Source organism: Hylobates moloch, unplaced genomic scaffold, assembly GCF_009828535.3.
Source record: "Hylobates moloch isolate HMO894 unplaced genomic scaffold, HMol_V3 SCAFFOLD_17, whole genome shotgun sequence".
Taxonomy (NCBI): domain Eukaryota; kingdom Metazoa; phylum Chordata; class Mammalia; order Primates; family Hylobatidae; genus Hylobates; species Hylobates moloch.
The window spans coordinates 18911221-18929051 of NW_026652292.1; positions in this window are offsets into that span (position 1 = coordinate 18911221).

Consider the following 17831-nt stretch of genomic DNA (forward strand, 5'->3'; position numbering starts at 1 on the left):
TCACTGACATGCAAAACATTAATTGATGCTACTGCAGGTAAGCAATGAACTCTAAAATAGCTAAACATCTCCAGAGTCACATTTCTTTGCCTTAGCTCAATAACTTCTTAAGCACAAATGCTGACCATCAATAAGAGGGCAGTCTAATGTCACATCATTTAAGAAATATTGTGTTTGTATTGAAGAGTTAAAACTGCAATCAAAAGACAGATTTAGAAAAAAAAACCACTAGCAATCACTGAAAAGCATATGATAGCATCTATGTCTGCATAAAATATAATAACTGATAGTTAACACAGTAATCGTCCTTTATTGATATGCTATTATTTACCAAAGTTGTTTAACAGCTAAAAACAATATTTACGAACATATTGTAAGGTTGTCACAAAAAATGTACTTTGTATTATAAACTTGGCTTATTTTTCTTCTTTATGTGGAGTATCTGCTACACGAACTTACAGTGTAGTGATCTTAGTTTTGAAAAAAATCTGTACCCGGAGATATTTTTTTAAAAGCAAATATATTAATATAAACACAGTATGCATTTCCATATTTCTAAATCAACATACTTGTATATAGAATTTACTTTAATGCATCACGGTAAACTCAGTTTTAAAAACATGCAAAGCTATGAGGTATTTTGCTGTGAATAATTAAAAAGAAACCCAGAGATAAAAATTGAATTTCCTTACCTGGAGCGTGAAACTGTTCCTGTTCAATGCTGGAAGAAAGTGGAACTGGAAAGGGGACTTGATGTTTGTTTTCTTTTCAAAATCCGCTTTAATGATGCAGTAGTAAGATGAGCCATTCCAAGGTGAAGTCTGTTATTTCTTGCTGGAGCTCAGAGCTGACATCCTCTTGTAAAAAGAAAGGCACCACAGTAAGTTGTTCACTGAGGGAGCGACAGAGCAAGATTATCGGGCACAAGCAGTCACAGTAGTGATGCTATGGAATGTGCACTGGCTTCCTCCCCACCTTGCGTTCCGTTCCTCTCTCTCTCTCTCCCCCCCCTTTTTTTCTCTCTCTCTCTCTTTCCTTTTCACCCTGACGCTCGCTCAGCTCTGAGTCTCAGCTCCTGCTGCTGCTGTATAATCAATCTAGCCTGTGTGAAGCTAATAGTCCCCTATTTAACCAGCCAATCAATAGCAAGGATTCCACTGCTAGTCCCGAGAGTCTTTTCCAAGAGTGGTGCAAACAATAAGAGTTTTGCCAGCAGTTTAGCCAAGTATTTTTCATTATTTTATCTCCATTAGAGATAGGGCTTGAAAGGGCAGAGGCTCAAAGCAAGCTTAGTGTTACTGCTGATTTTTGCATTTTAAAAATTTACCCCTTCTTAACCAGCTGATACTTATAATTATCCTCACCTGCTATCTATTGTCATATAAAAATTGCTGCAGAGTAGCAATGTGTGATAGGATCTTTCTCATTCAAACATGTAAGAATATATTCAGTAACAAAACTATATACACTGACAAATGCTTTTTGCTAAAAACTATAATGCCTCCACTAGCCCGTATCACTAGGATCAATTAAAGAACACCTCATTATACTGATTTATTTTAAATGTTATCTATTTTATTTTAGAAAATCATGGTAAATGATTTTGTTTCTCCTAAAGAACAAGAGGTGATGTTTGTAGATATTTTTGAACCAGTGTCTGAGTCAGACTTCAGTGTATAAAACATTTTTTCAGTTTTAAAGCATTAATCTACAAAAGTTTCCCTCTGAATGTATCAAATAGAGGATTTCACACCTGATTCATCCCTTCCAGGTTAAGAAGATTTTCTTCTTAAAGTGACACATTCATTGCTCAACTGCTGTGACTGACCGTAATAAAGAAGCACAAAGCAAACCATTGAAGACCAGGCTAGTTTCTCATTTCCCACATGCTTCCAGGGGGGCAAAAAAGCAAAAGAAAAAAGAGAAGAGCATATAGGGTCGCATTAGCCAAAGCCTAGAAATGCAGTCTTTCTTAATTTCTAATTAGGAGGTGGTTGCTTATCTCAATTTCACACTGCTTGGTCAACTAACCTTTTAGTTACTTTTTCTTTGTAATACTGCATTTTTTCATTCATTAAAGCAAATTGTATAAGAATCTTTAACTGCTTCAATTCCCAGTTGGCATTCAATTCCAGGCACTAGTCATTGTAGCTCCAACCTTCAGCATCATATAATACAAATAAAAATTTATAACATGTGCTAAAGCATCTTGTAAATGAAGACTGAAAAGGTCATAAGGTAGGTGTGATCATGAAGTTACACTCAATTAAAGCCCAAATTGTGAAGTGTTGTAACACCTATCAGAGACACACTTCTTTGATTTAACGGACTCAGTTCAGCAAATATTTATTGAGCAACTCTTTGCATCAGACCATACATTTAATTAAGTAAAGGAGAGAAAGGCTACTTTGTGTTTTTGGTATTTTCAATGTAGTGCAGTTCGGGTAGTCAATCACCCAGGAGTTTACAATCTGGTAGGTACATAAGAAGTTCTTAAGTAAGCAAAACACAAGGGAGAGTAATTACCTGCTTTCGTCAATAGTAATTCAAAGAGCAACAAGTCGTGAAGATAGATCATAGCTCCTCAGAAACAACAGAAAGGCTCTGTAAAAAAGATAGCCTTGCAGTGATCCTTATCAAAGAGAATAAAAAGCAATTTATAGGGAGAAGAAGATGGCAACGATGGCAGTGAGGGGAAGGAACAACAGAAGCAAAAGGAAAATGTTAAAGGAGGTGGGTGATGGGAGAGGGGTATTGGAGGAAGAGCCAAGTAAGATGGGTGGCCGGAACACTTAGGGTCCAGGAAGGTAAATGAAAAAAAGGGAAATGCTCATAATATGTGAGACTTTGAACGCCAGGCTGACAGTAATAGGGGATTGAGAGCATTTCAGTTTTATATTTTCAAACAGAAATGTGGTAAACTTGTAAGTATGCTTTGGGAACCTCTATATAACAAAACGGTGTCACTTAAGTACTAGAATGGGACCTCGGTGAAAGTCAACAATCAACAGGGAGAAAATTGCCAAGGTCTCCCTTAGGAGTAATAATGGGTAGAACCAGTGTGCTCATGTTGGAGATTAGCAGAACGAGTTAATATTAAAAAGCATTCTGAAATGAGGTCTCTGCATGACTCTGCAACCTAATAAGAAGAGGTGCAGCTTAGGAAAGCACTAAATTTTCAACTTAGGTGGATGACTAAAAAAAAAAAAAAATGAAGTGAATGTCAAATAGCCTGCTTACTTACATTCCATCTCAGTTTTTGGTGTCATAATATTTATCTCTAATTAAACTTGTTTCATTGTTGTTGTTATGTGCATTTTCCACTACATATAAGCTTCATGATGGAAAAGAACTGGTTTTGTACAACACTTTCCCCCCAGCATTTTCAGGAATTGTACTGAGCATATATTAGTTGTTCAATAAATAGGTGTTCAGTGGAAAACAAAATAATCCCCATGTTTGGAATAATACAATAATCACTACATCACAAGTCCTCAGCTCAGAATTCTCCAAAAATTATTTCATTTAACATGCAAAACTCTATAAAATAAATATTATCCCATTTCACACATAAAGTTAGCTTAAAGAGGGTAATTACGTTGTGTAATGACACAATCCATCAATAAGCCTCTATTGAATTCTGAAGCCCATGTTCTTTATAATGTTGAGTTTTCAGGAACCAGCAGGTAATATAACAGAAACTAATAATCTGGATATTAATTTGTGGGTTATATAATTGATCAGGTGGAAAAAACAAAAATAAATCAAATTAAAACTAAAGGTTGGGATTCTGGGAAGATGGCAGAGTAGGATGTACCAAAAATCTATCTCTGCTCTGTAGACAAAAAATTGCACTGGCAGAATCTGACTAATGTAACTATTTTAGAACTCTGGAGTCTATTGAAGGCTTACAACTTCCAGTGACAGCTTAGATGGTTAATTTGTACTTAATTTGGTCCATTTAAGCTCTTAGCACAGCAGCAGCTAGCATCCCGTTCTTAAGCCCTATGGCAGGCAGCTGTGCATATATTTCTAGAATAGATTGCATATAGTTTGTGGTGGCCAGGGTTAGAAAAAAGTGACCCTGCCTTCCAATATTGGAGATCTGTGCTATGACCACTGATTGCTTATCACAGAAGAGCACAAGAAGAGATAGTGGCCACTGTTGCTCCAACTTCCCTCAATGTTGCAAGCCTCTCCCTCTCTAAGTAATGTGTCTTTCAGGAGATTTATAGAGCTGGTACCTTTTTCTTTCTTCCTTTTTCTCTGTTTTCTATTTAGGAGCTAGACGTTGAAGACTAGGATATTCAAAAGCAACCATGTATACGGATGAAATTAGAAAGTTACCAAGCATACCCAGGAAATGGAGTAGGCTCAGAAAATACTTGAGAAGGCCTATGTTTACACAACAGGATGACCAAACAAATCCAAACCAACAAAATGAAAACCAAAAACAAAACAGAAAACAGCCAACTATGTGGGAAGGGGGTAGTCTGATTTCCTGAGTTACTACATTATTAGATTCAAATGTTTTGCTTTAAACAAGAAATCGCAAGGCATACAAAGGAATAGGAAAATATGGTCTATTCAAATGAAAACAAAACAAAACAAAAACAAAAACTGTCCCTGAGAAAGAATTGAAGGCAGATCTACTAGGCAACATTATAAATAACATGGGCTTCCGAATTCAATAGATGCTTATTGACTGATTGTGTGTCATTATTGTCTACTGTAATTACCCTCTTTAAGCTAACTTCCTTTATGTGTGAAATGGGATAATATTTATTTTATAGAGTTTTGCATGTTAAATGAAATAATTTTTGGAGAATTCTGCACTGAGGACTTGTGATGTAGTGATTATTGTATTATTCCAAACGTGGGGACTATTTTGTTTTCCACTGAACACCTATTTATTGAACAACTAATATACACCCGGTACAAAAACAACTATTTCAAAGATGTTCAAGGAACTAAAAGGTGTGCACAAAGTAAAGAAGATAATGCAATATTTGGTAAAAATATGAATAATGAGATAGAAAACCTAAAAATAAAACCAAAAAGAAATATTGGAGTCAAAGTATAATAACGGAAATGAAAACTTTACAAGAGGGGTTCAAAGGCCGATTTGAACAACCAGAATAAAGAATTAGTGAACTGGAACTTAGGACAATGAAATTTATTGAGTCTGAAAAAACAGAAAGATTGAAGAAAAGTGAACAGAGCATAAGGCACCTATGAGACACAATCAAGAAGACCAACATATGCACTGTGAAAATGTTGAGGAGAAGACAGAAAGAAAGAGACAGAGAATATTTAAATAAATAATGACTGAAAACTTCACACATTTTATGAAAAACACGAATATAAATACACAGGAAGCTCAATGAATTCTGAGTAGGATGATATCAAAATAACTCACAACAAGACATTATAGTCAAACTTTTAAAAGCTAAAAACAAAAACAGAATTTTGAAAGCATCAAGAGAAAAGCTTAGAGGCAAATACAATGAATTCTTAATAAGATTATTAGCAGATTTCCCATAAGAAGCTTAGAAGGCAAGAAGGCAGTGGGTTGATATTTGCAAAGCACTAAGAGAAAAAATTAAAAACCTGTCAACCAAGAATCCTATATCTGGAAAAACTGTTATTCAAAGTGAGAAATAAATTAAGACATTTTCAGTTAAACAAAAGCTTAGGGAGTTTTGCTTTTATTATTATTTTTAAACACTTGACCTTCCCGCAAGAAATGCTAGAGGGAGTTATGCAGTCTGAAATAAAAGAACAACAGACGGTTACTCAATGCCATATGAAAAAAGATCTCAGTCAAGGTAAACATATGGACAATTATAACACGTGTATTATTAATTGTACAAGGGTGTAAAACTCTACCTATTCTTTTCTAAATGATTATTGTAACTTTGGTTTATAACTCCAAGTTTTGTTTTCTATATAATTGAAGAGACTAATGCATTAAAAAGTTATTAGTTTATGTTTTGGGGTACACAATGTATAAAGAAGCAATTTTGCAACATCAAAAACCCAAGGGGGTGGGATGGACTTGTTACAAGAACAGCTACTGTATGCTATTGAAGTTAAGCTGATGTAGGTTCAAGTTACTCTTGTATCTTTAGGATGTTATAGTCCCCATGGTAACCACAAAGATTGTAGCTATAGAATTATTCAAAAGAAAATAAAAATGGAGTTTAAACGTTTTATTACAAAAAATCAACTAAGAGCAAAAGAAGGCAGAGTGTAGGAAATAAGGAACAAAAAGTCATAAAGCAGATAGAATATAAGCAGAAAAATTACAGAGTTAAGTCCCTTCTTGGTAATTTAAATGTAAATAAATTAAACTCACTGTTGAAAGACAGAGAGTGGTAGAATGGATAAAAACATGATCCATCTATGTGCTATCTACAAGAGACTCACTTTATAATCAAAGACATAAATAGATGGGAAGCTAAAGAATGGAAAAGTATATTTTATGCAAATAATTACCAAAGAGAGCAGGTATGGCCATACTAATACCAGACAAAATAGACTTTAAGTCAAGAAAGTTTACAAGAGACAAAGAAGACTGTTATATATTAATAAAGTTTTAGTAAATGAGCAATATTTAATAATTATAAAAATATACCTTTTTCAAATAGCAAGCCATAAAATATATGAAGCAAAAATTAATACAATTGAAGGAAGAAATAGTTCTAAAGTAATAGTTGAAGACTTTAATCACCTGTTATCCACAATGTGTACAAGAATTAGGCAAAAGATAAGTTAAAAAAATAGAATTATTGAATGACAATGAATGAACTAGATCTAACAGGCATACAAGAACACTCTAGCCAACAATATAATACACATTCTTCTTAAGTGCACCTGGGACATATTCTAGGATAGATCACATTAGGCGGTAAATCCCCCCCAAAATGGAAAATACTTAGAGACAACTAAAAATAAAAAAAAAAATAGCATACCAAAACTTACAGGACATAGAGAATGCAGTGGTAGAGAAAAAGGTATAGCTATAAATGCTTACAGTTTTTTAAAAAGTTTCATCAATTTAACACATTAAACTTACGACTTAAGAAACTAGAGGCCAGGCGCAGTGGCTCATGCCTGTAATCCCAGCACTTTGGGAGGCCAAGGCGGGCGGATCACGAGGTCAGGAGACAGAGACAATCCTGGCTAACACAGTGAAACCTTATCTCTACTAAAATAATACAAAAAATTAGCCAGGCTTGGTGGCGAGTGCCTGTAGTCCCAGCTACTCGGGAGGCTGAGGCAGGAGCATGGCTTGAACCTGGGAGGCGGAGCTTGCAGTGAGCCTAGATGGCGCCACTGCACTCCAGACTGGGCAACAGAGCAAGACTCTGTCCCAAAAAAAGGAAAAGAAACTAGAAACAGAAGAACAAACTAAACCCAAGGCTAGCTGAATAAAGAATACGAAAAAATAGAGCAGATATAAATAAAAGAAATAAGAGAAAAATATGTTTAAAATGTATGAAACCAAAAATTGGTTCTATAAAATAATTGACAAAATTAACATACTAGATATACTAAGAAAAAATAGAAAATACTAAAATTAATAAAATGAGAAATGAAAGGGTAGACTTTACTACAGATTTTAGAGAAATAAAATGGAGAATAAGAGAGTGTCATGACCAATGGAATAAAATTATCAAGAAAATTGATAATATAGATGAAATAGACACATTCCTAGAAACACAAAACTGACCAAGAATAAACCACAAAAAATAGAAATTCTAAACAGAAATATAACTAGTAGGGAGATTGAGTCAGTAATCAAAAATCTCTCAAGAACAAAATGCTTGATGGCTTTATTGGTAAAATCTACAAAACATTTAATGAACTAACCACCGATATTTCTCAAACTTTCCCAGAAAATTTAAGAGAAGAAAACATTCTGTAACTTGTTATATGAGACCAACCTTACCCTAATACTAAAGCCAGTAAGTGACACTAAATAGTAGCAAACTCAAGTTAGCAGCATGTTAAAATGCTTATACAACATGACCAAGTGAGATTTATTTCTGAAATGCAATAATGGTTTATCATAAAAAATGCAGTTTAATATACCATATTAAAATAATGAAGAGGAAAAACATAAACAAAATTTATTATATTTTCATGATTAAAAAAACCTACATGTGAAAAACTCACAGGGAACATTATATTTAATGATGAAAGACTAAAAGCTTTTCCTTTAAGATCGGGAGTAAGACAAATATAACTACTCTCTTCTCTTCTATTCACTATAGTATTGGAAGTATTAGCCAGAGCAGTTAGGCAATTTAAAAAAAGACATCCAAATAAAATGAAGAAGTCAAATTCTCTTTGCACATGATATGAACTTACCTGAAAAAAAAAAAAAGTATAAGTTCCACAAAATAAAACCTGTTAGAACTAATAAACAAATCCAGAAAAATAGCAAGGTGCTAAGGCAACAAGAAAAAATCAGTTGCTTTTTGTAATAGTAACATAAACAAAACAGGAGGAAATTAAGAAAACAATTTCATTTATACTAACATCAAAAATAATAAAATATTTAAGAATTAATGTAACTAAGGAGGTTAAGGTCTTATACAATGAAAATACAAAACATTGTGGAAAGAACTTAAAGAAGACATAAATGAAAAACAAAGTTCATGGATTGGAAAACTTACTATTGTTAAAATATCAATATTATCCAAAGTAATCTTTAGATTTATTGCAACCCCTGTTAAAATCCCAATTGCTTATCTTTCTGCAGAAATAGAAAAAATTATTCTAAAGTTTATATGGAATCTTTAGGTATCCTGAGTAGCCAAAACAATTCTAAAAAGAAAGAACAAAGTTGGAGGACTCACAACTCCTGATTTCAAAAATTACTGCAAATTCACAGTAATTAAAACACTGTACTGTTGTCATAAAGATATATATATATGTGTGTGTGTGTATATATATATATGTATATATATATATATATATACACACACACACAGTAATGTAATGAATAGACTACAGAAATAAACTCTTGCATATATTAGCAAGTGATTTTTGACAAAAATGCCAAGATCATTTATGGGGAAAAAAATAGTCTTTTCAACAAAAGGTGAAGAAAAGCTAGATATCCACATGCTAACAAACAAACAAACAAAAACTGGTCTCTTATCTAATAGCACATGCAAAAATTAACTCAATCTATGATCCATTGATCCAGTAAATAAAAATGTTGCCTAACTGTATGTTCTAAAACCACAGAGGTCTTAGACAAAAACTATGGCAAAAGCTTCATGACATAGGATTTGTTAATTATTTCTTGGATATGGCATCAAAACCGTTGGAAACAAAGGAAAAAATAGTTAAAATTGAAATTCATAATTTTTAAATTGTGCATCAAAAAGTTTTATCAATTGAATACAAAAGCAACCCACAAAACGAGAGAAAATACTTGCAAATCATATATCTGATAAGAGATTAGGATCCAAAATAAATAGACAGCTCCTAAAATTCAACAACTACAAAACAAACAACTTAATTCAAAAATGGGCAAGACATTTGAATAAACTTCCCTCCAAATAAGATAAGTAAATTGCTAATAAGCACATGAAAAGATGTTTAATATCACTAAGCCATTAGGGAAATTCAAATTAAAACTATAGTGAGAGACCACCTCAAAAACATTAGTATAGTTACTATGAAAAATAAACAAACAGAAGATTATAACTGTTGGTGAGGATGTAGGAAGGAGAGAAATTAGAACTCTTGCACTATTGGTGGGAATGAAAAATGGAAGAGCTGCTGTGGAAAACAGTGTGGCAGTCTCTCAGAAAAATAAAAATAGAATTGCCATATGCTCCAGCAATTCCACTTCTGCATATATATGCAAAAGAATTGAAAGGAGGGTCTTGAAGAGATATTTTTACACCTATGTTCATAGCAACATTATTCAAAACAGCTAAAACATGGAAGCAACCCATTTCCATTGACAGATAAATGGAATTTTGAAAGTTGGTAGGTACAGACAATAGATTGTTATTCAGTGTTTAAAAAGGGCTGAAAATTCTGCATTGGGCTACAACATAAGTGAATCTTGAGGGTGTTGTGTTAAGTGAAATAAGCCAGTACCCAAAAGACAAATAATACATGATTCCACTTATATGAGGTCCTTGAAGTAGACAAAATCATTGAGACCGAAAGTAGAATGGTGTTACAGGAGCTAGTGGGAGGGAGAAATAGGGAGTTTCGCAACTACTGGAGCCATGTGTTGAGAGTAAAGGCGAATGGTAGGAGGGATTAGGAGGAGGGCTATTGGAGAGTTATGCAGAATAGGAATAGGTACTGAGTTCCACTACAGGGTAAGTTGACCAAGCAAAAAGAGAAGGTTGGCAGAGCTTCCCTGAAGCCCCAGCTGTGCCTGCAGATCATAAATTTCCAGTGGCACCAATATGCAAGATTGCATGGATTTCCTGGGCTTGTTGTGCTCACCAGCTTGGAACCCTCAGAGATGAAAAGATTCATAGAAAGCGATGATTATTTTCTATAAGAAATTTGGCAGAAAAAGGAAAAGAAAGAGAGAGAGAGAGAAACTAATATTCTGCATACTCTGAGCATCAGAGATTTCAACCCTTTGTTTTAGTAAATGGTTTAAAGAGTATATTTCTGTAGATAAGGGAAAGAACTAGTTGAAAAAGACAACTTGAGAAAGCAAGTAAGGGAGATAATGCTAAATATTCTAAGGTCACAAAGAAAATAAGAAGGTGGGGCCAAAAGCTTTCATGGGGAATTTAGTACTTACAAAGAGGAAGAGGTTATTTATTTGAAAGCTAGAAGAGTTAATTTTTATAGAAAACATTATTCTTGTAAATTAATTAATGTATTCCAAAAATATTATTAATACTTAATATTCTAAGTAATCTACTAGGAGCTGGCAATTTAAATATATAAGTAGGATTATTTGTCTGTGTTCGAGTCGTCAAATCTAATAGAAAAATTATATGTTTTTAATTATGTATAATGTACATAAATATAAGTATTAATATGAGTAAGTTCTGCAATAAGATTAGAGCACTAAGAATCATGGAAATGGAAAAGTCAGAAACATATTGGAAGATGAGCATACAGGTGTGATGAACATTGTGAAAATGTATGTATAAGAAGATTTCAAAATAGAGGAAAAAATAAAGTAAAATAAAATAAAAAGGAAGAGAATATTTGAGCTTAGCTTTGGGTTCACAGGCTATTTAAGATAGAACGTAGGGCACTGAAGTAGGCATAGTAGGTGATTTTGCACTTCACATTAAGAAGAGATCAGAACGTGAGGAAACAATGAAATCAGAGTCTGTTTTTGTTTCTAATATCATACATTTTCCCTAAAATTTTGTGAAAAAAAATCAAAGAAATAAAATCATGATAATGATATAATTATACTTTAGAAATAATATTTGTGGAAAGAATAATGCTTTAGAAATAATATTATTGGGCAGCCATAAAAAAGGATGAGTTCATGTTCTTTGCAGGGTCATGGATGAAGCTGGAAACCATCACTTTCAGCAAACTTAACACAGGGACAGAAAACCAAACACCAAATGTTCTTACTCCTAAGTGAGAGTTGAACAATGAGAACACATGGACACAAGGAGGAGATATTACACACCAGGGCCTGTCAGAGGCTCGGGGCACAAGGGGAAGGAGAGCATTAGGACAAATACCTACTGCATGAGGGGCTTAAAACCTAGATGACAGGTTGATGGGTGCAGCAAACCACCATGGCACATGTATACCTATGTAACAAACCTGCACATTCTACACATGTATCCCAGAACTCAAAGTGAAATTAAAAAAATAAAAATAAACTTAAAAAGAAAAAAAGAAATAATATCATTGAGAATAATAATAATAGTAATGGTTTAGAAAGAATAATCTGTGGCAACAGGAGATAGTGGGATATTTTTACAAAGGCATTAGCTGTGGGAATGGAGATGAGAGAATATGTTTGAGCAGTTTTTAGATAAAATGTACAAGATTTGATAAATGAATGTTAAGTAAATGTGAAGACAGATTAATTATGAGTTTATCTTGATGCTGAGTAATGATGGAGACAAAAAGGTATATTGTGGTTTGGGAAATGATTATATCGCATTTCTGATGGACATGTAGATGTAGATTCTCGTAATTGTTCACTAAGTGGTTTTCTGGTACTTATGACAGTTGTTTACACCGAAGATATGAATTTAGGAAATAATTTATGATAGTCAAAAGAATCCAAAAAGAACAAGAATAGGCCGGGCGCGGTGGCTCACGCTTGTAATCCCAGCACTTTGGGAGGCCGAGGCGGGCAGATCACGAGGTCAGGAGATCGAGACCACGGTGAAACCCCGTCTCTACTAAAAATACAAAAAAAAAATTAGCCGGGCGTGGTGGCAGGCGCCTGTAGTCCCAGCTACTCGGAGAGGCTGAGGCAGGAGAATGGTGTGAACCCGGGAGGCGGAGCTTGCAGTGAGCCGAGATTGCGCCACTGCACTCCAGCCTGGGTGACAGAGCCAGACTCCGTCTCAAAAAAAAAAAAAAAAAAAAAAAAAAAAAAAGAACAAGAATAATAATAAAAAAAAAGGACCAAAAGCAGAAATATAGAAGACACTGACATTTTAAAGCTGATTCACCAAGATAAGACAATGAATGAGACTAACAGAATGAGAAATCTAGAAGACAGAAGCCTACAAAGGTACGGTGGAAAATGTATCAAGCATTCGCTGGTGCTTTAAAGGAAGAAGTTTTGTGTTTTCTATTGTGGCCCATTAGGATCAATTATAATAATAGTGACAATCAGTGAATAAAAAGTCACAAATGAATCAACTACGTGCTCTTCTCCCTTTCTCAACAACTGGTTATTTTCTCCCATGCATTTATTACTCTTTGATACTTTTGTTTTGAGTAACTCCATATGCAAATCTCAATACAGACACAATGGGGAATAAAGGTGATGAACAATATCCTAGAGTTGAAAGAGCAAACACTACAACGTGAAGTTCAGATAAGCATTTCTTACATGAGATTGACAGAATTCTGTATAAATTGATAAACTATTTAAGCAATTAGAATTTTAAAAGGATTCACAGTCTGTATTACTTATTGAACCCAATAACTTTTTAATAATTAATATACAAGTAAAGAGAAATATGAATTAAAACCCTTGAATTTTAGTTGTTGATAGTTCATGTTAATAGTCTTCATCATCAGAATACTGACTAGGCTTTGTCTTATTAAATAACATGCAAATTAAAGATACATTTAAGTGGAATTTATTGCAGGTGCTTATAATGTGTTTAAATACATCAAAACATTATCAGATACAACTATTTTATTTTTGAAAATAGTATCTCTCACTTTTGGAATTAACTGGGGAATATTATGATTTGTGCATATCAAGCCTTAATTTTATAAAGAAAGATTTGCTTCACTTGATGCTTTATTGGAGCATGTCTATAGGATGGAAGAGCAAGTTAATAAGTATATATATTCCTTTGGCAATGACCAATCATCATTTTCACCTTCATATTTATACCTCCATTTTTTCAAACTGTAGTAGTACATAGGACCTGTGCTACTCTTTTTATGTTGCATGTTACCTACTATTATAAGTTTATTTGTCCTCACATGTATTTTACTTCTTTGGAGAGACTATTAAAAATTTTTGAGCAAGAATTACATTTTTATAATTTTTAAACACTTTTTAAAATCTTCTATAATGAGCATTGTTACTATAACATTATTTATTTATTTATTTGGTTTTTTTTTTTTTCAGACAAGAGTCTTGCTGTGTTGCCCAGGCTGGAGTGCAATGGCTCAGTCTCGGCTCACTGCAACCTCCACCTCCCAGGTTCAAGTGATTCTCCCTGCCTCAGCCTCCTCAGTAGCTGGGATTACAGGCACCTGCTACCACACCTGGCTAATTTTTGTGTTTTTAGTAGACACGGGGTTTCACCATTTTGGCCAGGGTGGTCTCGAACTCCTGACCTCAGGTGATCCACCCACCTTGGCCTCCCAAAGTGCTGGGATTACAGGCGTGAGCCACCGCTCCCAGCCTATATAATTTATTTTAAAATTATTGTTATCAATTCATTTTTACTTTTGAACCTTTATGTCTTTATTGGCGAGATATCAATATTTTAAGAGGTGGATACAGAATTATTTCCAAGAGGGCTGTCCAGTTTGGGAATATATTTTGTTCTAAACGTGAGGTTTCTGAGTGTATCTTGAATGAGCTAGGGTTATCTGAAGAGGTAGATAAACACTGATAAAAGAAATGAGTGGGAATTTGTGGGTGTGTTGGTGGAGTAACATGTCTTCCAAGACTAGCTGGGTTGAAGAAATTGGTGATGGCAGTAGTAGCTGAAGCAAAACATAATTTAATTACATAAACCCTCTCAAATATACCAAAATACTAGAATAATATTTAAAATACATAAATGCAGGCATGCATAGTGGTTGAAACTTTGATTGAACTCTGGATCAACTCAGAGACGCCGAATTCTCAGGATATAGGTTGAAATGAAGACCAGTTACTTAATGGAAACAGTATATCATCAAACTAATGTGTGTCCAAGAGAATTTCAACCCCTAGGAATTCACAAAATGAGAAGAAGCCATTGAACTTCTGTAAGTTAGAGTGTATGAGATTCAAGCCAAATGTATTTAAAATTTCAAGTATAGGTGACAACAACTGACATATAGATTCCTGTAGAAGTCACACTTATCACTATTTTCAAACTACTTCTACATGTCTTCCTATATTACAGAATCTTGAAACCTAAACAGTGCATTTCTCAGGCTTGCTTTCAGCTAAATTGTTTTGTATTTTTGTGTCTGCCAATCAAATGTGTCTTTATGATGCTCAAAAGTGAAAATAAGACAGTAATTGACCACAGGAGACCCTATCTGCTAGCAGGCCTGACAGTGAACATATCTGGTTTTTGGGGAAAGCAGAAGCAGGGTTCTTGGGTTTATTCCCTATTACTTTAGGTGACAGTGAGAGTAGAGAAGTGTTTCCACTACAACAGTGTCTGCATATAATTGTTCATAAATGTTTCTGATTCCTTTTGTTTGTGTGTAGTACCTGAATACGTAGAATCCCTGCCTAGTTCTCTCCTCTCCTGGTAAGTGTGTAACAAAATTAATATCCATAGTAATCCCCAGCTTCTAGAAATGAGTGGGTTCTACTATCTACAAGTAAGAATCCTGGAGGAATAAATATTAATGAAAATGTATAATGATAAGCCATTGTATAATTGGCTTGTCGGATATTTTGAGATAACAAATAAATATTGTGTTCTGAACGCCAAGAATCCTGGTATAATTTTAAAGTGTCATTTAATAAATGTACTACACACTCCCTGAGTTACTTCCTCCACTAAACAGAGACAAAGTCAAAGGCTGCCTGACATAAGTTAATAAGAAAAACATCCAAAGCCTCTGTAATAGGCCACAGCATTTATAGAACAGTTTCTGAGATTTTTTACTACATCAAAATTAAAATGAAAAACAAAAGTGATTTTCTTGTTCCCAAGGCTTGCTTTCTATAGAATGCAGTTGAAAAAGTAAAATAAATTGCATGAATACAAAAAGGTTTGTTAAATGTTTGAGTTTATGGAAACCAATTTTCCCAAAATATAATTTTTAAGTTTTGGTTATAGGAGCAAGAAAAGTTGGCCATACAGCCCCTTTTACTGGGCCCATGTAAGCTCCTGGCTATTCTAGGTGTAAATGGAGACCTGAAATTGACCATGGAATCAGACAGTGAGTCCTCTGCTTTGCAGAAGAATATGAGCCAACTGTTCCTTCCAGTAATGACCTGGTCTCTGCTCAGACCTTCTCTCTTCATAGCTGGAGTCCAGTTATCAGATGGATGTGAATGAAGACTAATAGAAAAAGTACAAACAATTGAGAATTCTTATGGTGCTAAGAAACATAGTGCAGTTAGACCAGATTACTCCAGAGAGGAATATTATATAAATGCTGCAGCTAGAATGAGCTCTCAGTGCAGTGAAGCATCTGGTGTTGTTTTGCATATGTTTTGTTGTAAGTTCTGTGCACTGCTCTTCTTCAAATGCATTTCTTCTTCTGCCGTCTGTATTTTTGTTGAATTACTTCAACACATACTTACCTTCCTGCTCTGACCTTTTTCTTTCCTAAAAAAACAAAATATCTTGATGTTGAAAAGAATTGATTTCTAAGCATCCTACACAAGTAGTAGAAATATCACAGGCTTCAGTGACACTGTTAACTATCCATGGGATGCTTATTGGCTGTGTCACTCTTTGAAAAGGAGAGTATCATGTTTTCTTACAGAAAAGTGGATAATCTTTCCTCCAAAAAATGTGTTTTACTCAGATGTTTTACTTTAGTTTGCTTTCTGAAGAAGATTACAGCAATTCTGCAGTGAGAAGCTTTTTCTACCACAGGAAATGTCCTGCATTGAATTAAATGATGATAACTTGCTATCATATCTAATCAACAGTTATGACGTTTTATAAAACTTAGAGCTGATGGCACCTTTACTATCACATTGATTTGATTAAGAATCTTTTTGGATACATTTTGAGAGTTCACTCTGTAATGGCATTTTCTCTTGAATTATATATATGGAGTGGAAAAACCACAAGCTTTCAAGATTATAAAAAAAAAGAAAAAGTGAGACTATAAACTTAAAGTGGTATTTGGGAGTTGGCATTGAAAAGAAAGAAGAAAAAAGAAAATTCAATAGTATCAATGGAAAGTATCAATTATATGAAAACATTTTCTATCAAACTAGAAAGAAAATGAGAAACCAATGTGGATTAGGGATTAAATATTTTCGAATTACCAGAGAAAGGACCCAAGAAGAAAGATGTGCTTAGAAAATATCGAGGCAAGCCAGTCTCCTCTAGCCTCATAACTAGAAAACAGATCAAGAAAATCACAGAAAATGTGGAATTGCTATGATTTATTCTATTATACACACACATGTGTGTGTATATAGATGTGCATGTGTGTATATAGACGTGTGTGTATAGATTCGTAGATATACATATATACATATATGTATACACACATGTATGAATGCACATAGGTTTGTATATATACATATATATACACACACACGTGTGAACACACAGACACAAAATAGTGTGAATCAAAATGTTGTTAGTACTTTATTCAAAGGGGGAAAATGAGAATACAATTAAAAGTAGAAATTACCACTGTTAACGGTTTTAAAGCTACAGAAGCTGCTGTTAAAATCTATGAATGGTAGGAGAGAATGGTGGATTATACGCTAGCCTGAAACCAACACTTATATCATGAAGAGAACTTTAGGGAGAAAAAGGGACTAGTTTGTGAACTGATTTATAGAAGAGGTAAAAACTTACTGTCATTTTACTTTGGATTTAAAGTTCACAAGCTAAAAATTTTGAATGATGATGGGTGCTTTTTCTATCAAAGACTCTGGATAACTGTCAAACAATTACAACAACTTTAAAATTAAGAAAATAGAGAAATAAAATTGAGCTGAGTCTGAGGAATGAAATCAGCCAACCAACAAACCAACCAACAAATAGACAAAACAAACGACGTCAGTACATGGAGATGTGTTTACCGGTTGGACAATGGTACACAGAAAGTTTTGTCTGCTTGAAGGTTAGGAATGCTTAGGGTTAAGGGTTATCTTTTAAGTAAGAGGAGTTATAGAAATTGTAACATATATTAAATTGCCCACTAAAAGCGAGAGTCATATTAGTCAAAGAAAAGTTACTTTTATAATTCTGATTAGAAAAGGGAGTGAAGACTTACAGTTG